The following is a 13,236-nucleotide window of genomic DNA, read 5'->3' as shown; positions in this document are numbered from 1 at the left end:
ACTACAATTCACGCCGTAAATATGTTACAAATGCGTCATTTATAAAGCGTAAAATTACATTACAGCATATACAAAAAATTCTCTAAGAAGTAAAAATCATATAAAAGCCACATACAACCAGAATTCTACCCAGCCTCACACAACATACACACAAGAAACATCTCAGGAGATACAAAAATCTTTCAAACATGCCGCATACAAATAGAATTCAACCATATACAGAGAATTATTTAAAACAAGTATAGTGTAAAGCGCGTATACAGACAGAAATTTGTTAAAAACGCGTAACTGGCCTACCACATGCAGAATTATGTCAACATGTGTATGACCACACAGAAAGAATGATGTCCCAACACGTACACAGGCACAAACAAGTTAAACAAACCAACAACCATTTACATATAGAATTATGTTAAAACACACGTACGAGAGGAATATTGCGGAACATACACAGCCATATACAGCTGTGTAAAACACACATGGAGCTGTGCAGAAATAGAATCTACGTAAACATGTATGTAATCAGAGTAATGTAAACCGCGCAGAAACAGAATAATATGAGCATTTATATAGCCACATACAGACAGTATAATATTAAACCATCTTAAACGGAACTATGTCAAAACATTTGTACAATTATCTCCAAATGGAATTATGTAAAAACGTGGATACGCCCATTCACATAAAATTGCATATTTTACATAATTACGTATCCACTCAGAATTACCTAAAAATGTGCACGGCCGTAAACAGAATCGTGTATAAATACGTACACAGCCCTCTACAAATCTACAACTCCGTGACGCGTGCAAATAGATGTATCTGAGCTGACAATTGATGTCACTGACGGGGAAAGATTAATCACGATCGGCAAACCCAGACACATAGGTACAAACATTCAATCATTTACAAACACCAAATTCGTGAAAATATGTGATATCCGTGATAATGCAAAAGCATGAATATAAATCTGACAAGGGACTAACTTGCCTTGTGACTTTCGGGAGGGATTGTCCATCATATTCAGTATTTTCTACTTTAGGACAATAATTTCAGGTTTGCTCCGTTTGCTCTCCAGACGGGTACAGATGATGGACATCAGGTGAATTGTAGATACCACTGTGCTCAGCCACGGGCACACGTGTATGCCTACAAACGGTGCAAAGTGTGTCAGATATCAGGACACACTACACCGCTCTCTCTACTCAGAAAGACGGGGACCTCTCTCCGCGAGAAACCATTCAACATCCAGCATCGAAACTTTTCACCCTTCTTGCAAGTAGGATCTGGCGTGGGCAACAATCTAACTGCTGGAGGAACCCGGAGGGTCGAGCAGCATCTGTGGGGCCGAAAGGAATTGCCGACCCCAGCATCTGCAATCCCTAACGCTTGTTGGATCTAGTGGGGATACCGTGTTGGGGTTAATCCCCTCTCAAGAGAGGTGGTGGCCGGAGAAGGTTTCAGCGATGGGATGACACAGGCAGGAGAGTTACTAGGGTGAGGCAGTTGAAGTGATATTGAAAACAAACCAACTGCAAGCCAACAAATAAACACATATTAAACAATCTTCTGGAGGTGACGCGAGAGAGAGAGAGACAGACAGAGAGAGAGAGAGAGACAGAGAGAGAGAGAGAGAGACAGAGAGAGAGAGGGAGAGAGAGGAGCGAGCGAGAGAGTTCACAACGAAAAGTTTTTACTCTCGCTGGGGGAAGGGAGTAGGGGACCCGAGACTGACACTTCTGTGAGGGGACTTCACTTGAATGGTAAAGAGGATAAAATCGCGGAAGAAATTCTGTTCTTTAAACTTTCAGGGAGATCAGAATGAAAGAGACTTGCGACTGAACCCCTCTCCAGAGGGAGTAAGAGAGAGTGACAATTTATAGAGAGCCGTTCTAAATTCTCCTGGTGTATGGGCCGGGATTGCAAGGGTCGGTGAGTTAATCTAAAAGCTATTTTGCAAATGTCCTGTTATTTTGCAAAAAGCCAACATTTCTTGAAGTCTTGAATATTCATGATGTGACAGCGGCACGTGACCCAGGAGGCGGGGCCCTGTGGTTGAAGGTTGCTATATATATGCGAAGAAAATCAACTCTATGTTTTGAATTTTTGCCATCTAACGAAAAATAATTCCAATAAATAATTTAAGGAATCGCCAACCAGCGGAGCGTTGGACAGCGAACTGCCACAGACTGCTGAAAGGTAAGTTTCCAACCATCTAGTTCCCACTCTCAGCAAACATTTCAATTTATTCTTCTTTTTAACAATTTCCGCTGTTTTATGTAAATATAATTGATCTAACCGGATTTTTTCGTTTGCCCAAAATTTTTGCAAATGGTGCGGTTGCAATTACGTTTATTCCAAGGACGGGTTGGGCTGGTTTGTTCAAATGAAGTGGGTCTCCCAACGAGCAACGAATTCAGACGCTTTCCTTTGCCGGGCTTGCAAACTAAAACAAAATTCGCTTTAATTTTCCTTTTATACTTTCTTCTTCTCCTCCTTTAGGTCCGCGGGTACCTAGCGGGGTCCCCAAACCGCACGGTTTGTTGCTGCGGCTTGACGCAGGGTTGCGAACAGGTGCAGTGTTGGCAGAGGGGGAGCTTCCCCCCCCCCCCTCCCCGCCCCTCGGTCTCTCCTGCAAGAGCTGGAGATTCTGGGAGGGGGCGGTCAGCTCTGGGTTCGGACCCCCGGAGGGAGACAAGTGGGGGAGCCAGGACGTGTCCAGCCTCACACAAGAGCTGGAGGAGAGGGGCAGATTTCAGGAGGGGTGGGGAGAAGGATCAACCCCGAGAAGTTAAGGAAAGTTGGTCAGGCCACCCAATTAGGTCTTGAAATTTGCCACGCGGAGATCCCCAGAAGGTCCCCCCCCCCCCCCCCGGCATTTATATAGCGGCCTCGGGACGTCCGGAAGAGATTTCCAACCGTTTCTCTTCTGCTGCGTGGAACAGTCTCGGCGTGTCGGCCGGTTGCGGATTCCCCGGGTCGTGTCTCTGTCCGACTTCGTCACCAATGTCTTACTGATTAATTTGGGATTTATTTGTAGCTGTGAACTACGATGCCAATTCGAGTGTGCTTTGTGAGAGTTCGGTGCGCGGATGTGTGTGTGTGAGAGAGAGAGCATGTGTGTGTGTGTGCGAGAGTGTGACCGAAGAGTGTACCTATGATTTTATATATGCGTGTTTGTATCTGAGTGAATAATATAAGAGTGCACATGTGTGAGAGTGTGTTTGCGTGAGTGAGCATGCATGTATGTGTGTGCCTGTAGGCATGTGAGAGAAGTGTGTGAATGAAGTGTGTGCCTGTGTGCGAGGGTGTGGGTACACTAGTGTAGGTGTGAGTGGATGTGCTTAACGGAATAGCATTTGCGCCTGTGTGAGTGAAAGTGTCTTTATGTGTGTGTCTGAGTGAGAGAGACTGTGCGTGTATGAGTCCTGTGTGTGTGTGTGTGTGTGTGTGAGTGTGTGTGAGAGAGAGAGAGAGTCAGATTCATTACCACTGACTTGTTCTGTGGCAGCAGTACAGTGCAAAACATGAAATTACTATAAATTTAAAAATTAAATAAATAGAGCAAAAAGAAGGAATAACCAGGTGGTGTTCATGGGTTCATGGACCGTTCAGAAATCTGATGGTGGAGGGGAAGAAGCTGTTCCTGAGTCGTTGAGTGTTGGTCTTCAGGTTCCTGTACCTCCTCCCCGATGGTAGTAACATTGTGAATGTACATTTGTGTGCATATATCTCTGAGTGTCTCCACATTTCTGTAATTCTGTGTGTTTTTGCCTGTGGATGTATATACATATGGGTGTGCATGTGTCTGTGTGTGTGTGCCTGTGTATGCTTTAACCTTATGTGCCCATATCTCTGAGGCGTTACCTCTGTTTGTGTGTCTGTCTTTTTGTGCATGTGACCCTGTGTTTTTGCCTCCTGTATGTATGTGTTTTGTCTGTGTGTGTCTATGTAGGTGTACAGGTGTCTCTGTACAAATAGGTTGAGAAGAGGGAATTCAGTCCACATATCCTATCAGTCCTGGCCTGGGCTGGCTCCACACAGATGCGTCCAGCTCACAACCAGGGAATTCTATTCGGTATCAGGGAAGCACACTTGGGGCTTCTCTGAACTTACTAAAAATGCAGATAGAAATTACATTGAATCAGGAAAAAAAATCAAACACTTATGTATTAAATTTATACCTTTAAGCAAGATGAATACTTAGCATACTAGTGACAGAGACAGGAATACAGGGAAACGCAAATATCCTGGTACAGAGTGATACTTACACATTACTTACACAGCCCCCAAAGACTACACAAATAACAGAAAACACAAACACAGGGGTACACGGTGACACAGGGGTACACGGTGACACAGGGGTACACAGTAATAGAGGGATATAAATACCCAAATACATTAAACACACAGGAATATTCAAACGAATTGGAACTTGCAGATGGACTCAGGAATACACAGACATCAAGAAATCAGAAGATTCTTGTGAATACATAGTCCAATGGGCAGAGTGATGAACAGACACAGAGGGTGAACCACACTGTGGAGCACTCACCCAAAACTACACAGGCAGGGCCACACATTCACACACAAATTTGCATGTAAAGGAATGCACAGACTTACAGGAATACAAAGGAATACACGGACACTCAGAATAACTAGTCCCAGAAATACACATACACAATAATACACAGTCACACAGTTACAGAAGCAAAAATGCACGACACAGGAATATATCAGCACACAAGAATGCAGACACAAAGGAACATAACCCAGGAACACATGAACACAGAAGTGCAGGTATACTGGAGTACACAGGCACTGGATTGCAAGTAGTCACACAGGAAAGCAGAGACTCAGGAACACACTGTGACAGGTGCTTGTGGTACAGAGGGAACTGGACGCCTTTCCACTCCCACTCCATTTGGAGGAAGTTTCTGCAGATTCAGTACAGGATGTCAGAGGAACAATGTGACTGTTTAGAGAGCGCGGAATATCTCTGTAACAAAAACATTGCCTCGAACATCAGCACAAACGTTGCTTGATTGTCAGATATCCGCAAGACAACGGGTTGATGCTGATATCACATAGGCAGAAGTGGGCAGAATTCGGTCAGTGCTCGGTAAACAAAAGCCACTTCATTTCACTAAGATGAGAATCTCACCCGCACTGTCCTTTAACTAAGATATCACATTGGACTTGTGGGAAACCATTGACAAAAAGGAAGATAAGATTTCTTTATTAGTCACATGTACATCGAAGCACATAGTGAAATATGTCTTTTGCGTAATGTTCTGGGGGCAGCCCACAGGTGCCGCCACGCTTCCGGGCGCCAACATAGCATGCCCACAGCTCCTAACCCGTACGTCTTTGGAATGTAGGAGGAAACCGGAGCACCCGGAGGAAACCCACGCAGACACGGGGAGAATACACAAACTCCTTACAGACAGTGGTCGGAATTGAACCTGGGTCGCTGGCGCTGTAAAGCATTGTGCTAACCACTACACTACTGTGCCCTGCATTTATAATAACCCGGTATCTGCTGTTATTGAGTCACAGAGCAATACAGCACAGATACAGGCCCTTCGGTCCAACCAGTCCCTGCTGACCACAGTGCCCACCCAGCTAGTCCCAATTTCCTGCGTTCAGCCCATATCCCTCCAAGCCCCGCCCCTCCATGTACCTATCCAAGTGCTTCTTAAATGACACTATTGTACCTGCCTCACCCACTTCCTCTGGCAGCTCGTTCCATATACTCACCACCCTCTGTGTGGAAAAGTTGTCCCTCAGGTCCCTTTTAAATCTTTCCCCTCTTGCCCTAAATCTATGCCCCTCTAGTTTTGGAGAGTTGAGAGAGTTTTAGGAAAGGAAAAGAATTTAAACCAATTTCTTGTTGTTCTTTCCTTCCTCAGTTTTGAAGAAATTCACCTCTCCATTTGCTTCCCTCAGCCCTCAGCTAGTGTTTACTACAAGTGCAGTGACTTCTAAAGTATCTTGCTCACACCCCCTATAAGGATACCATTCCATTCCACACCTTTGTACATTCCTCTGAAGCCAGCGTCTGTCCAGTGTTCCAATATGTCCTCCATTTTCTTTAACTGAGGATTCATCTCTACCGTACATGAGAGGATCTTTGTCCTTCCCATTTCCTGCTCTCTCCATTCTATCCCCTCTCTCCTTCCAGAACCTTCCAAACTACCAGTTTCCATATTAAGAATGCTTTTGGCATGCTGGCCTTCATCAGTGAGGGCACTGAGTATAAAAGTTGGGAGCTCATAGTGCAGTTGTACAGGATGTTGATGAGGCCGCACTTGGAGAATTGTGTTCTATTTTGGTTGCCCTGCTGTAGGAAAGATGCCATTGAGCTGGAAAGAGTTCAGAAAAGATGTAGCCAGGACTCAAGGGACTGGGTTATGGGAAGAGGTTGGGCAAGCAAGGGCTTTATTCCTTGGAGTGTAGATAAGATAAGATCTTTATTAGTCACACGTACATCGAAACACACAGTGAAATACATCCTTTGCGTAGTGTTCTGGGGGCAGCCCGCAGGTGTCACCACGCTTCCGGCGCCAACATAGCATGCCCACAACTTCCTAACCTGTACGTCTTTGGAATGTGGGAGGAAACTGGAGCACCCGGAGGAAACCCACACAGACAGGAGACTGAGAGGTGACCTTATAGGGGTGTATAAAATCATGAGGGGCATAGACAGGGTGAATGCACTCAGTCTTTTTCCCAGTGGTGGGGGGAAGATTTAATAGGAACCTGAGGGGCAACTTTCTCACCCAGAGGTTGCTACGTATATGGAACGAGCTGCCAGAGGAAGTGGTTGAGGCAGGTACAATAACAACATTTAAAATACGTTTGGATCTACATGGATAGGAAAGGTTCAGAGGGATATGGGCCAAAAGTAGGCAAATGGGACTAGCTTAGGTGGACGTCTTGGTCAGTATGGCTGAGTTGGGCCGAATGGCCTGTTTCCATGCTGTATTACTATGACTTTATGACTCTAAAACTCTGATGACTCCTCTTTCAGTATGGCACCATCTCTAAACACATCTTCTGCACCTCCCCTTTCAGCATTCCCTATGGGATACTCCGGTCCAATCCTTAGTCTCCCCAAACACTTACTCTCCTTCCCACAGCACCTTCCTGAGCATATCTTCCCTCTGTCGCAAACCTCCTTCCTTTCCTGCCCCCGTTGCCTCCTTTGTCCAGGTTATTGATTGAAATGCACAGCTCCAGAGGCATGGGTTCGATTCCAACCACGGGTGTTGTCTGTTTGGAGACTGCATTTTCTCCAGGTGCTCCGGTTTCCTCCCACATCCCAAAGACATGTGGATTGGAAGGTTAACTGATGGCTGTATATTGCCCCTGGGCTGGTAGAATCTGGGGGGAGTTGATGAGTGTGTGGGAAGAATAAAAATGGCTTTAATGTACGATTAGTGCTAATGGGTGTTGATGGCCAAGGCAAGACAAGACATCTTTATCAGGCACATGTACATCGAAACACACAGTGAAATACATCTTTTGTGTAGAGTGTTCTGGGGGCAGCCCGCAAGTGTCGTCACGCTTCCGGCGCCAACATAGCATGTCCACAACTTCCTAACCCGTACGTCTTTGGAATGTGGGAGGAAACCGGAGCACCCGGAGGAAACCCACACAGACACGGGGAGAACGTACAAACTCCTTACAGACAGCGGCGGGAATTGAACCCGGGTCTCTGGCGCTGTAATAACGTTACGCTAACTGTGACACTACCGTGCCTGCCTTTAGGAATAGTAAAGGGAAAAAAGCTGGTGGGAGTTGTCTATAGGCCACCAAATTATAACATTACAGTGGCGCAGGCAATAAACCAAGAAATAGATGTAGCAGAGGATGCGGAGGCTCTACAGATCTATAGATAGGTTAAGTGAGTGCGCAAGGGTCTGGCAGATGGAGTACAATGTGGGTAAATGCGAGGTCATCCACTTTGGAAGGAAAAATAGAAGATCAGATTATTGTTTAAATGGTGAAAGATTGCAGCATGCTGTTGTGCAGAGGGACTCGGGAGGGCTTGTGCATGAATCGCAAAAGGTTGGTTTGCTGCAACTGTTGCCTGAAGGGCCTGTTTCTGTCTGGTGTCACTCTGTAACTCTATGATTTTATGAAATGTTAACTCTGTTTCTCTCTCCATAGATGCTGCCTGACCTGCTGATTGTTTCCAGCATTTAATTTTTTTTCGATTTTAATAGCCCATCGATTTAAGGAGGAATTTTGAAATGTTTTGGGGAGAAAGCAGGATTTTAATTTTGGTTTTTGCTCATTCCTGTCCTCATTGAAGAAACTGAGGGTGGCTGTAGACTGTGTCACAGATGCCAAGGTGCTATCCAAAGATTGATTGTTCTTCTTACCCTTCAGTCTTCACAGACAATGAGGAGACACAGAGAAGTGGGTAGAGTCGCTGTCTCACACACCAGACTCAGGTTCAGTCCTTACGGTGCTGTGTGTGTGGAGTTTGCGCAATGTCTCTGTGAGTGTGTGGGATTCCCCCTGGGTGCTCCGGTTTCCTCCCACATCCCAAAGTCATTCGGGTTGGCAGGTTAATTGGTCGCTGTAAATTGTCCTGAGTGTGTAGGTAGAACCTGGGAGAATTGATGGGGAGGTGGAGAATGAAATGGGATCAGTGTAGGATTGACTCAGTGGCCAACACAGTCTGGTACTGTTTTAGGATAAAATAAGATTTCTTTATTAGTCACATGTACGTCGAAACGCACAGTGAAATACATCTTTTGTGTAGAGTGTTCTGGGGGCAGCCCGCAAGTGTCGCCACGCTTCCGGCACCAACATAGCATGCCCACAACTTCCTAACCCGTACGTCTTTGGAATGTGGGAGGAAACCGGGGCACTCAGAGGAAACTCACACAGACATGGGGAGAACGTACAAACTCCTTACAGACAGCGGCCGGAATTGACCCCGGGTCGCTGGCGCTGTAATAGCGTTACGCTAACCGCTACACTACTGTGCCTGCCCTAAGTTCATGGTCACCAGCGTGGAGATGCCAGGAATTGAACCTGGGACCTGGTACATGTGAAGCATGTCATGACTGTCCAATTCGTCAATGTCCAACAAGATGCCCCATCCAAGATAGTCCCATTTGCCAGCATTTGGCCCATAACCTTCTAAACCTTTCCAATCCACGTACCTGTCCAAAGTTGTTAATGTACCTGCCTCAACTACTTCCTCTGGCAGCTCATTCCACATACATACCACCTTCTGTGTAAAAAAAAAAGTTGACCCTCAGGTTCCTATTAAATCTCTCTCCTCTCACCTTAAACCTATGCCCTCTAGTTCTTAATTCCTCAACCCTGGGAAAAAGATTTCACCTTATCTGTGCCCCTCATGATTTTATACAGATCATCTCTCAGTCCTAGCCTGTCCAACCTCTCCCTATAACTCAGTTCCTCAAGTCCTGGCAATGTCTTTATCTGCACTCTGTCCAGTATAATAACGTAAGCTACAGCAGGGCATAATACGCCAAGTGCGACCTCACCAGCGTCTTGTACAACTGTACCATGACCTCCCAACTTCTGTACTCAATGCCCTCAATGCACTCAACACGTGCTGCAGGAGGAGGTGAGGAAGATGGGAAATGGGGTTTGGCTGATCTTTTCTGTCTGACTGAATTCTGTGTTACTGGAGGCTCTGGTACAACCAATGCAGTCCAATCAGCATAGGTCACTTCAGGGAGAATCAGGAGGGCAGAAAAAGGACATGAGATAACTTTAGCAGATAAGTTAAGAAGAATCCTAAGAGACTCTACGAGTCTATTAAGGGCAGAAAAGTAGCTAGGGAGAGAATAGGGCCCCTCAAAGATCAACAAGCTTGTCTATGTGTGGAGCCACAGGAGATGGACAAAGTCCTAAAACAATATTTCTCATCTGTATGTACCATGGAGAAAGACATGGGTGGGAGGGAAGTTTGTAGTGATGAGTGCACATTACAGAAGAGGTGGTGTTGGAGGTCTTAACATACATAAAGGTAGATAAATCCTTGGGACCTGATCAAGTGCATCCTAGGACATTGAGGGAAGAAATTGCTGGGTCGCTAGCAGAGATATTTGTATCGTCAATATCCACGGGTGCGGTGTCAGGAGATTAGAAGGTGGCTAATGTTGTGCCTTTATTTAAGAAAGGCTGCAAGGAAAATCCAGGGAACCACAGGCCAGTAAGCCTAACGTCAGTGGTGGGTAGGTTATTGGGGGGGATTCTGAGATACAGGATCTAATTGCATTTGGAAAGGCAAGGACTGATTAAGGATAGTCAGCATGACTTTGTGCGTGGGAAATCACATCTCACAAATTTGAGTTTTTTTGCAGAGGTGACCAAGGAGGTAGATGAGGAAGGTGCGGTAGATGTTTTCTACATGGACTTCAGCAAGGCCTTTAACAAGTTATCACATTGTAGGCAGGTCCAGAAAGTTAGATCACATGGGATCCAAAGGAGAGCTGACCAGCTAGATGCACAATTGGCTTGGTGGTAGGAGCCAGAAGGAGGCAGTAGAGGGTTGTGTTTTAAACTGGAGACCTGTGACTGGCCGTGTGCCTCAGGGATCGGTGCTGGGTCCACTGTTATTTGTCATTCATATTAACGATTTGGATGAGAATGAAGGTGGCATGGTCACTAAGTTTGGGGATGACACTAAAGTTGGTGGTGTAGTGGACAGTGAAGAAGGTTGTCTAAGATTACAAGGGGGTCTTGATCAGCTGGGACAGTGGGCCAAGGAATGACAAATGGATATTGATTAAGATAAATGTGAGGTGTTGCGTTTTGCTAAGAAAAACTAGAGCAGAGCTTACACAGGAAATGGTAGGGCCTTGGGGAGCGTTGCAGAACAGAGAGACCTTGGGGTGCGGGTACAGATTCCTTGAAAGTCGGACACAGATGGACAGGGTGGGGAAGGAAGCATTTGTCGCGCTTGCCTTCATAAGTTGGGATATTGAGTACAAGAGTTGGGACGTTACAGCTGTGCAAGACATTAGTAAGGCCACATCTGGAGTACTGTGTACAGTTCTGGTCGCCTTCCTATAGGAAGGATGTCACTAAACTGGAAAGGGTGCAAAAAAGATTTACGAGGATTTTACCAGGGACTTTTCTCTGTGGAGCATAGGAAACTGAAGGGTGACCTTATAGAGGTTTATAAAATCAGGAGGGGCGGAGATAAGGTGAATGGTCATGATCTCTTTCCCAGGCAGGGGAAAAACTTAAAAGATTTTCACACAGATGATGGTGAGCGCATGGAACGAGCTGCCAGAGGAAGTGGTATAGACGGGTTCAATTACGACATTTAAAAGACATTTGGACAGGTACATGGACAGGAAAGGGTCAGAAGAATATGGGCCAATCACAGGCAAATGGGACTAGCTCAGTTAGGCAACTTGTTTGGCACGGACAAGTTGGGCCGAAGGGCCTGTTTCTGTGCTGTGTGACCCTGTGATCCTATGACCTCACACTCGTGTGTTGTGATACAGGTGAATAAGCTGCTCTACTCCCACATCAGAGACCCCAGTGGATCAGAAGCCAGCTGCCATGCCCACTGATAACATGCATATTATATGCAGCTGCATGCACACACACATACACTGCATGTACACAGTAGATAGAATAAAGTTACACATCGCACACACATCTCACACACACAGCCACACACGGACATGCATCCTACATGCACTCACTACAGAAGCAGATGTGCATGATGCATAAAACATATATAGAACCCCAGAAACAACTACACACAGACAAATATAGTAACTATGCACACTTAAATATATGGACACTGACAACATGAATTTGTTTTTACTTTATGTATATAATGTCCATTAAAAATACACTAAATATCGCTATGTTGTGAATTTGATCCAAATTCAGTGTCAGTGGGTCAGTGTGGGATCTATAACAGTGTGGGTCAGTGTGGGATCTATAACAGTGTGGGTCAGTGTGGGATCTATAACAGTGTGGGATCTATAACAGTGTGGGCCAGTGTGGGATCTATAACAGTGTGGGATCCATGACAGTGTGGGTCAGTGTGGGATCCATGACAGTGTGGGTCAGTGTGTGATCCATGACAGTGTGTGTCAGTGTGTGATCTATGACAGTGTGGGTCAGTGAGTAATCTGGAGCAGTGTGGGTCAGTGAGTGATCTATAACAGTGTGGGTCGGTGAGTGATCTATAACAGTGTGTGTCATTGTGCGATCTTTTACAGTGTGGGTCAGTGTGCGATCTATAGCAGTGTGGGTCAGTATGCGATCTATAACAGTGTGGGTCAGTGTGAGATCTATAGCAGTGTGGGTCAGTGTGAGATCTATAGCAGTGTGGGTCGGCGTGTGATCCATAACAGTGTGGATGAGTGTGTGATCTATGACATTGTGTGATCTGTAACAGTGTGGATCAGTGTGGGATCTGTAACAGTGTGGGATCTGTTCACTGGAAACCAGGTGAGTGTGACCTGTTCGTAGTGCACACCACTGCTCAGTTGGCTCTAATGACGAAGGTGGGTGTGATCTGCCTGGTGCAAATCCTTGTTGGCAGTCGGTGAGTGTGAGTGGGTGTGAGCAGAGTGCCGGCTGCCGCAGCCAGCGCTGCGCTACCCCTGGTGTCCGCTGGATGGGAGTGTTGATGGTTAGTGCGGCTCCGCTGAATCACGCTCAGTCCGGGGCAAGGCTAGGTCAGCGACTCCGCACCACCAGCCAGCATCCCTCGAAAGCTTTCGCAATAAGCACGGGTGTGTAAATAACATAATGCAGCGCAGAATAAATCGCAGCAGGGTTTATGAAATATAAACTACAAGTATGAAAGAATTTTGCATAATATTTTGTCCACGCAATTGCTTATCTCTATATATAGATCTGTAGCTTGGTACAGGGAGAGCATCGCAATTAGATCGATACTAATGCGCCTGATACTTGTTGATTGATGCATCGTTACATGATATGGGCAGGAGAGGGGGGGGGGGGGGCGGTGCATCATCGGTGCCTTCGCACCGGGGGAGGTTCATCCTCGTCCAGCGAGTTCTGAACATCGGCCCGACCCTCACTGTAGAACTTCACTGGACATCGACTGGTGCGGATCCCCACCTACTCAGCTGGGCGCATGGAACTCAACGTCTGCCCCTCTCTCTCCCCCTCCCTCCCCACACATCTCTACCTATCTGTTCTTCTCTCTGTCTCCTTCCTTTCATTTTGTCTTCCGCTCCCTCCGCC

At 46.2% G+C, this 13,236-nt stretch overlaps 1 protein-coding gene across 1 annotated transcript in view; it reads left to right on the top strand.

The window, feature by feature from the left end:
• The first annotated feature begins 2,061 nt into the window (after positions 1-2,061).
• The window catches only part of LOC127582928 (cytochrome P450 26B1), a 51,064-nt gene continuing 39,889 nt past the window's right edge, over positions 2,062-13,236 (top strand). The window contains exon 1 of the mRNA XM_052038587.1: positions 2,062-2,199. The gene's annotated coding sequence lies outside the window, so the exon portion shown is untranslated. The remainder of the gene's footprint in view (positions 2,200-13,236) is intronic.

This window comes from Pristis pectinata, chromosome 2 (genome assembly GCF_009764475.1).
Source record: "Pristis pectinata isolate sPriPec2 chromosome 2, sPriPec2.1.pri, whole genome shotgun sequence".
Taxonomy (NCBI): Eukaryota; Metazoa; Chordata; class Chondrichthyes; order Rhinopristiformes; family Pristidae; genus Pristis; species Pristis pectinata.
This window is presented reverse-complemented; position numbering and strand designations above follow the sequence as displayed.